Below are 9,833 nucleotides of genomic sequence, written 5' to 3'. Positions count from 1 at the left end.
CGACCCCCACACCGCCAGGCAGCCGACCCCCACCCCCAACCAGGCAGCAATGCAAAAAGTGATCTTTACATGCACGATCAATACAAAGCATGGTGAAATAATGGGATTCCGGCAGTTACACGCGAGAGGCTTCTTTACAGTAAGAGCAGTAAAATTCTGGAAGTTACCACGGTCAGTGCAAGCGCTAGAGAGCTGCTCACCCAGACACAAGCCGGGCCCCCGCAGTAACCCGCTACACGCACTGACTGCTCAACAGGGCAACACCTTCAGAGCTGAACTCCGGAGGCGGTTGAACAAGAGCGAATTATCTGTCTACATCATCTAGATGGTCGCCGCTCGATGAGTAATTCAGACGCACGTGATTAATGACTGCGAACTCTGCACTGAGGACACAGGATCAAACGCCGAAACTAACCGCTCCCGACCCGGCACCAACAGGCCGCAGAAAGGGGCAACAACCCACCGCGGGGCCACAGCACAAACCGCCGGCGTACGGGGGCGGCACACGGTCATCTATAGGAGACGGGATGTGCGAGGGCAACATGTGGCCTACTCTATAAATGAAGAATAGCGGCTGCACCAGCAGAATAGTGAGTGCAGCTCTGGAGTATAAATACAGGAGGTAACTCAGGATCAGTAATGTAATGTATGTACACAGTGGACTGCACCAGCAGAATAGTGAGTGCAGCTCTGGAGTATAATACAGGAGGTAACTCAGGATCAGTAATGTAATGTACACAGTGACTGCACCAGCAGAATAGTGAGTGCAGCTCTGGAGTATAATACAGGAGGTAACTCAGGATCAGCAATGTATGTACACAGTGACTGCACCAGCAGAATAGTGAGTGCAGCTCTGGAGTATAATACAGGAGGTAACACAGGATCAGTAATATAATGTATGTACACAGTGACTGCACCAGCAGAATAGTGAGTGCAGCTCTGGAGTATAATACAGGAGGTAACTCATGATCAGTAATGTAATGTATGTACACAGTGACTGCACCAGCAGAATAGTGAGTGCAGCTCTGGAGTATAATACAGGAGGTAACTCAGGATCAGTAATGTAATGTATGTACACAGTGACTGCACCAGCAGAATAGTGAGTGCAGCTCTGGAGTATAATACAGGAGGTAACTCAGGATCAGTAATGTAATGTATGTACACAGTGACTGCACCAGCAGAATAGTGAGTGCAGCTCTGGAGTATAATACAGGAGGTAACTCAGGATCAGTAATGTATGTACACAGTGACTGCACCAGCAGAATAGTGAGCGCAGCTCTGGAGTATAATACAGGAGGTAACTCAGGATCAGTAATGTATGTACACAGTGACTGTAGCAGCAGAATAGTGAGTGCAGCTCTGGAGTATAATACAGGAGGTAACTCAGGATCAGTAATGTATGTACACAGTGACTGCACCAGCAGAATAGTGAGTGCAGCTCTGGAGTATAATACAGGAGGTAACTCAGGATCAGTAATGTATGTACACAGTGACTGCACCAGCAGAATAGTGAGTGCAGCTCTGGAGTATAATACAGGAGGTAACTCAGGATCAGTAATGTATGTACACAGTGGTCACAGCACCTGCGCACAGACCCCACGGGCAATGGTGTAGACAATACCAGCATGCAGACCCCAATGGGCTATAGGAGGTCACAACCGGCGCACACACCCTAACAGGCAATGGGAGCGTGTCACACGATCGTCATGTAGACCACTGTGGGGGGGGGGTTGTCACACGAGCGGTGCACAGACCACACTGAGTAATTTGGGGGGGGGGGTTTCACATGACCGCCACGTAGCCCCCTCTGGGTGTCACATGATCACTTCACATACTTTTTATTTTTGGAAAACAAACTTTCCTTCCCTGGTAACGAGAGAAAAACAAAAAAGCAAAATCCCATCAAACTTCAGAAATTCAGCCAAACGTCATCACAGCCTGTAATATGGCGGAGCTGGTGCTGCTCACAGCTGGGGGCCCGTTACTGAGTGTCAGTGCAGGGAGACCTCCGCAGATCGTCTGCACCGATACATTGTAACGATCCTCCTCCCGGTGAGAGCGTCTCCCCCGCTCAGTGACCGACGACAAGCAACAAAGTACCAGAGTTTACTCTGTACAATATCTGTAAGTCTGGGGGGCACCGGAGCCCCCAATATTCTCCATATCACAGTATATACAGCGCCGAGAAAAACGTCACATCCCGTGAACTTTCCCACATTTTTTCACTACCGGAGTCAGATGCCGGCTGTGCGATGTGTGCAGTACAGCCGGCATCTGCCCCGCGCAGACACTGCCCGCCTCCACACCCGAGGACCCTCACAGGAGAAACGTGCTGACAACGGGAACAAGTTTATAATCACGCAGTGTCATGGGGCTGATATTGGGGCGCAGGGTCAGAAAAGGGGGGACAGGAAGTGTGCGGCACAAAGTGTCAGCTGCAGGAGGTATGGAGGGCGCAATATACACGGGGCCCCTGCACATGGGGAGAGGGAGCAATATACACGGGGGCCCCTGCACATGGGGAGAGAGGGAGCAATATACACGGGGCCCCTGCACATGGGGGGAGGGAGCAATATACACGGGCCCCTGCACATGGGGAGAGGGAGCAATATACACGGGGCCCCTGCACATGGGGAGAGGGAGCAATATACACGGGGCCCCTGCACATGGGAGAGGGAGCAATATACACGGGGCCCCTGCACATGGGGAGAGGGAGCAATATACACGGGGCCCCTGCACATGGGGAGAGGGAGCAATATACACGGGGCCCCTGCACATGGGGAGAGGGAGCAATATACACGGGGCCCCTGCACATGGGGAGAGGGAGCAATATACACGGGGCCCTGCACATGGGGAGAGGGGAGGCAATATACACGGGGCCCCTGCACATGGGGAGAGGGAGCAATATACACGGGGCCCCTGCACATGGGGAGAGGGAGCAATATACACGGGGCCCCTGCACATGGGGAGAAGGGAGCAATATACACGGGGCCCCTGCACATGGGGAGAGGGAGCAATATACACGGGGCCCCTGCACATGGGGAGAGGGAGCAATATACACGGGGCCCCTGCACATGGGGAGAGGGAGCAATATACACGGGGGCCCCTGCACATGGGGGGAGGGAGCAATATACACGGGGCCCCTGCACATGGGGAGAGGGAGCAATATACACGGGGCCCCTGCACATGGGGAGAGGGAGCAATATACACGGGGCCCCTGCACATGGGGAGAGGGAGCAATATACACGGGGCCCCTGCACATGGGGAGAGGGAGCAATATACACGGGGCCCCTGCACATGGGGAGAGGGAGGCAATATACACGGGGGCCCCTGCACATGGGGAGAGGGAGCAATATACACGGGGCCCCTGCACATGGGGAGAGGGAGCAATATACACGGGGCCCCCTGCACATGGGGAGAGGGAGCAATATACACGGGGCCCCTGCACATGGGGAGAGGGAGCAATATACACGGGGCCCCTGCACATGGGGAGAGGGAGCAAATATACACGGGGCCCCTGCACATGGGGAGAGGGAGCAATATACACGGGGCCCCTGCACATGGGGAGAGGAGCAATATACACGGGGCCCCTGCACATGGGGAGAGGGAGCAATATACACGGGGCCCCTGCACATGGGGAGAGGGAGCAATATACACGGGGCCCCTGCACATGGGGAGAGGGAGCAATATACACGGGGCCCCTGCACATGGGAGAGGGAGCAATATACACGGGGCCCCTGCACATGGGGAGAGGGAGCAATATACACGGGGCCCCTGCACATGGGGAGAGGGAGCAATATACACGGGGCCCCTGCACATGGGGAGAGGGAGCAATATACACGGGGCCCCTGCACATGGGGAGAGGGAGCAATATACACGGGGCCCCTGCACATGGGGAGAGGGAGCAATATACACGGGGCCCCTGCACATGGGGAGAGGGAGCAATATACACGGGGCCCCCTGCACATGGGTGGGGAGGGAGAAATATACACGGGGCCCCTGCACATGGGGAGAGGGAGCAATATACACGGGGCCCCTGCACATGGGGAGAGGGAGCAATATACACGGGGCCCCTGCACATGGGGAGAGGGAGCAATATACACGGGGCCCCTGCACATGGGGAGAGGGAGCAATATACACGGGGCCCCTGCACATGGGGAGAGGGCGCAATATACACGGGGCCCCTGCACATGGGGAGAGGGGAGCAATATACACGGGGCCCCTGCACATGGGGAGAGGGAGCAATATACACGGGGCCCCTGCACATGGGGAGAGGGAGCAATATACACGGGGCCCCTGCACATGGGGAGAGGGAGCAATATACACGGGGCCCCTGCACATGGGGAGAGGGAGCAATATACACGGGGCCCCTGCGACATGGGGAGAGGGAGCAATATACACGGGGCCCTGCACATGGGGAGAGGGAGCAATATACACGGGCCCTGCACATGGGGAGAGGGAGCAATATACACGGGGCCCCTGCACATGGGGAGAGGGAGCAATATACACGGGGCCCCTGCACATGGGGAGAGGGAGCAATATACACGGGGCCCCTGCACATGGGGAGAGGGAGCAATATACACGGGGCCCCTGCACATGGGGAGAGGGAGCAATATACACGGGGCCCCTGCACATGGGGAGAGGGGAGCAATATACAATGACATGTAAAAGTCTGGGCACCCCTGGTCAAAATTCCTGTTGTTGTGAACAGTTAAGCAACTTGAAGATGAAATGATCTCTAAAGGCAGAAAGTTACAGATGACGCTTTTCATTTGTATTTTAAGCAAAATAAAATTAATTATTTTCAACTTTTAGATTTTAAAAAAAAAAAAGAAGACGACTGGCTGATGCAGAAGTTTGGGCGCCCTGCATGGTTATCAAACACTTTTTGTAGCAGACGAGTCTTCACTTCCTGTTTGAGGGTTTTTCCTTCATTCTTCGTTGGAGACGTCTTCCCGTCCTGACGGATCCCCGGCCCTCCTTCCCGTCCTGACACATCCCCGGCCCTCCTTCCCGTCCTGACACATCCCCGGCCCTCCTTCCCGTCCTGACACATCCCCGCCCTCCTTCCCGTCCTGACACATCCCCGGCCCTCCTTCCCGTCCTGACACATCCCCGGCCCTCCTTCCCGTCTGACACATCCCCGGCCCTCCTTCCCGTCCTGACACAATCCCCGGCCCTCCTTCCCGTCCTGACACATCCCCGGCCCTCCTTCCCGTCCTGACACATCCCCCGGCCCTCCTTCCCGTCCTGACACATCCCCGGCCCTCCTTCCCGTCCTGACACATCCCCGGCCCTCCTTCCCGTCCTGACACATCCCCGGCCCTCCTTCCCGTCCTGACACATCCCCGGCCCTCCTTCCCGTCCTGACACATCCCCGGCCCTCCTTCCCGTCCTGACACATCCCCGGCCCTCCTTCCCGTCCTGACACATCCCCGGCCCTCCTTCCCGTCCTGACACATCCCCGGCCCTCCTTCCCGTCCTGACACATCCCCGCCCTCCTTCCCGTCCTGACACATCCCCCGGCCCTCCTTCCCGTCCTGACACATCCCCGGCCCTCCTTCCCGTCCTGACACATCCCCCGGCCCTCCTTCCCGTCCTGACACATCCCCGGCCCTCCTTCCCGTCCTGACACATCCCCGGCCCTCCTTCCCGTCCTGACACATCCCCGGCCCTCCTTCCCGTCCTGACAGATCCCCGGCCCTCCTTCCCGTCCTGACAGATCCCCGGCCCTCCTTCCCGTCCTGACAGATCCCCCGGCCCTCCTTCCCGTCCTGACAGATCCCCGGCCCTCCTTCCCGTCCTGACAGATCCCCGGCCCTCCTTGCATGCTCTGCTCTTTTGAGGTACTGCCAAAGATTTTCAATGATGTTCAGATCAGGGGACTGTGAGGACATTGTAAAACCTTCAGTTTAGGCCTTTTGTGGTCGTCTATTGTGGATTTTGACCTGGCTTAGGATCATTACAAATTTGTAAAAGCTGTCCTCTCATCCCCTCCTCTCATCTCCTCCTCTCTTTTCTGCTCTCTTTTCCGCTCTCCTCTTTAGCTTGTTTATGGTGTTATGTTTGCATCAAGAATTTGTTGAAATGTCATTGAATCCGTTCTTCCCTCCATGAAATGTTCCCTGTGCCATTGGCTGCAGCACAACCCCAAAGCATGACTGATCCACCCCCATACTTAATGGTTGGCAAGATGTTTTGGACATTTCTATTGCACTCATTAGTCCACAGGACTTGTTCCCACAATGCACCAGGCTTGTTTAGATGTTCTTGACGCTGAATTTTATGATGAGAACGCAGCAGAACTTTTCTTCTGACAACTCTTCCATGAAGGCCATATTTGTGCTGGTGTCTCTGAGCAGTAGAGCAATGTACCACAACTCCAGAATCTGCTGAATCTTCCTGAAGGTCTTTTGCAGTCATGCAGGGTTCTTGATTTGCCTCTCTAGTAATCCTACAAGCAGCTCTCAGAAATGTTGCTTGGTCTTCCAGGCCTTATCTTTGACCTCCACTGTTCCTGGTAGCGGCCATTTTTTTTTTTAGAGGGAACCTGTCACCAGACTTTGGCCTTCTAAACTAAATCTAGCACATTAAGCAGCGCATGTGCCGCACTCTATAAAAGGTGCACGTTACCCCCTGTAGACCCCAAATATATTTATAAAATCTCCTGCCCAGTTATCTGGTCTGATGGGCGTCCTATTCTGTGCCTCCTTTCGCCCTCCTCCTGTGGCTCGGGACACCACATAGGTGGGCAAAATTTCATACTTGCGCGTATATATTACTGACTCACGCAGGCGCACGTCGCTCTGCCCTATGGCGGACAGAGATGAATACACAGGTGCGCCTGCGCGAATCGTTGAGTTCTCTGCGCAGGCGCGAGATTTTTTCCCCCGGCAATATGGATGACGTCACCCGCTTCATCCACATTGCCGGGCAAAATCTCGCGCCTGCGCAGAGAACTTACTGGTTTGCGCAGATGCACCTATGTATTCGGCTCTGCCCGCAACAGCGCAGAGTGAAGTGCTCCTGCGCGAGCCGGGAATATGGGGATTTTGCCCGCCTACGTGGACGGCGTCCGGAGTCACCCATCTCAATCAGCACAAGAGGACGACGAAAGGCAGGACAGGAGGAGCTGAATAGAACACCCATCGGACAATTTACATGCAGGGTGGGAGATTTTATAAAGGTATTTTAGGTTCTCTACAGGGGGGGGGGGGGTCAGGGGGTGACGTACACCTTTATACAATGCGGCACAGGCGCTGCTTAGGTGCTAGTTTTAGTTTTAAAAGCCAAAATCTGGACAGGTTCCCTTTAATTACATTTTGAACTGAGGAAAAGGGCAACGTGAGAACGTTTTACTATCTTATAATCTCCTGCTTTGTGGCCTCCACCATTTTCAGAGTGCTAGGCAGCTGCTTAGCAGAACCCATGGCTGTTGGCATTTGGCACCAGGTACGAGGAGGCCGGGGTTCTTATAAAGCTGTGATGTTTGCATCCCCGCCCTTTCCTAACGATGATAGTGAACGAGCCACAACCCAAACAGGTTAATTAAGGTCTGAACCCTTAATCTTTGCACAAATCTCCAAGGGTGCACAAAGTTTTGCATCTGTCCATTTTCCTTTTAGTAACTTCAAAAAGTAAAATATAAAAATAAGTTTTGGTGGCCTAAATACAAAGGAAATGTGCGATAGGTAACGCTCTGCCTTTATAGAGATCAGTCCATCTTCAACTGCTCACAATAACAGAAATTATGACCAGGGGTATCCAAACTTGTACATGCCAATCTACACGGGGGCCCTGCATGTGTAGTGGTGGTGGGGGGCTGCGTGCCAAGGACCCTGCACATGTAGTGGTGATGGGGTTATGGTTGGATGGTTTGGGATGGGGGGCTCTCCCCGCAACTCCCCTCTGGGCTAGGAAGCGCTCAGTTGGGTGCGATTTGGGGTGATTCTGGGTGTCCTCCCCTCTTCCCTGCACTGGTCCATCCATCTGTAACCCCCCCACAGCGCTCCCCGCTTGGCTCGGAGCCCCCCACAGCTAGCAGGCTGATGCAGCGGCTCGGGCCCCCTGGTTCGGGTGGTATTTGGGGTGATATTTGAGATCCTCCCTCTCTTCCCCTCCTACCCGGTCCCCGCACTCACCCTGCTTGGCTCGGGGCCCCCGCCTGGCTCGCTCCGGGGGCACCTGGTTGTGTGGTATTAGGGGGGGCCCCGGTTGGGTGATATTCTGGGGTGATATTTGGGGTCCTCCCTCTCCCCTCCCCCCCAGTCCCGCACTCACCCTGCACAGTGCTCCCCGTTGTATTCGGGTGCCCCGGTTGGGTGATATTTGGGGTGATATTTGGGGGCCCTGGTTGGGTGGTATTAGGGGGACCCCCGGTTGGGTAATATTTGAGGGTCCTCCTCGCCCCTCCCCCCGCACTCACCCTGCACGGTGCTCCCCGCTGTATTCGGGGCCCCCGCCTGGCTCGCTCCGGGGGACCCCTGTTGGGTGATATTTGGGGTACTCCCTCGCCCCTCCCCCCAGTCCCCGCACTCACCCTGCACGGTGCTCCCCGGTTGGCTCGGGGTCACCCGGTGGGGGAGATGTTTGGGGGAGATGTTTGGGGGAGATGTTTGGGGGTTTTCCCTCTCCCCTCCCCCCGGTCCCCCGCACTCACCTGCACGGTGCTCCCCGCTGTATTCGGGGCCCCCGCCTGGCTCGCTCCCGGGGCCCCCTGGTTGGGTGGTGTTTGGGGTGACATTTGGGGGTGACATTTGGGGGTGGTGTTTGGGGGTCCTCCCTCTCCCCTCCCCCCGGTCCCCCGCACTCACCCTGCACGGTGCTCCCCGCTGTATTCGGGGCCCCCGCCTGGCTCGCTCCCGGGGCCCCCTGGTTGGGTGGTGTTTGGGGTGATATTTGGGGGTGATGTTTGGGGGTCCTCCCTCTCCCCTCCCCCCGGTCCCCGCACTCACCCTGCACGGTGCTCCCCGCTTGGCTCGGGGCCCCCGCCTGGCTCGCCTCCCGGGGGCCCCTGGTTGGGTGGTGTTTGGGGTGATATTTGGGGGTGATATGTGGGTCCTCCCTCTCCCCCTCCCCCCGGTCCCCGCACTCACCCTGCACGGTGCTCCCCGCTTGGCTCGGGGCCCCCCGCCTGGCTCGCTCCCGGGGGCCCCTGGTTGGGTGGTGTTTGGGGTGATATTTGGGGATGATATGTGGGGTGATATGTGGGGTCCTCCCTCTCCCCTCCCCCCGGTCCCCGCACTCACCCTGCACGGTGCTCCCCGCTTGGCTCGGGGCCCCCGCCTGGCTCGCTCCCGGGGGCCCCTGGTTGGGTGGTGTTTGGGGTGATATTTGGGGGTGATATGTGGGGTCCTCCCTCTCCCCTCCCCCCGGTCCCCACACTCACCCTGCACGGTGCTCCCCGCTTGGCTCGCTCCCGGGGCCCCCTGGTTGGGTGGTGTTTGGGGTGACATTTGGGGGTGATGTTTGGGGGTGGTGTTTGGGGGTCCTCCCTCTCCCCTCCCCCCCGGTCCCCGCACTCACCCTGCACGGTGCTCCCCGCTTGGCTCGGGGCCCCCGCCTGGCTCGCTCCCGGGCCCCCCGGTTGGGGTGGTGTTTGGGGGTGATATGTGGGGTCCTCCCTCGCCCCTCCCCCCGGTCCCCGCACTCACCCTGCACGGTGGCTCCCCGCTTGGCTCGGGGCCCCCGCCTGGCTCGCTCCCGGGGCCCCCTGGTTGGGTGGTGTTTGGGTGACATTTGGGGGTGATGTTTGGGGGGTGGTGTTTGGGGGGTGATATGTGGGGTCCTCCCTCTCCCCTCGGTCCCCGCACTCACCCTGCACGGTGCTCCCC

At 57.3% G+C, this 9,833-nt stretch overlaps 1 protein-coding gene across 2 annotated transcripts in view; it reads right to left on the bottom strand.

Moving 5' to 3' along the window:
* The window catches only part of TRIM24 (tripartite motif containing 24), a 39,393-nt gene extending 30,046 nt beyond the window's left edge, over positions 1 to 9,347 (bottom strand). For both annotated transcript variants that reach the window (XM_075343528.1, XM_075343529.1), the window contains exon 1: positions 9,249 to 9,347. The gene's annotated coding sequence lies outside the window, so the exon portion shown is untranslated. The remainder of the gene's footprint in view (positions 1 to 9,248) is intronic.
* Between the last annotated feature and the right edge of the window lie 486 nt (positions 9,348 to 9,833).

This window comes from Anomaloglossus baeobatrachus, chromosome 4 (assembly GCF_048569485.1).
Source record: "Anomaloglossus baeobatrachus isolate aAnoBae1 chromosome 4, aAnoBae1.hap1, whole genome shotgun sequence".
Lineage (NCBI taxonomy): Eukaryota > Metazoa > Chordata > Amphibia > Anura > Aromobatidae > Anomaloglossus > Anomaloglossus baeobatrachus.
This window is presented reverse-complemented; position numbering and strand designations above follow the sequence as displayed.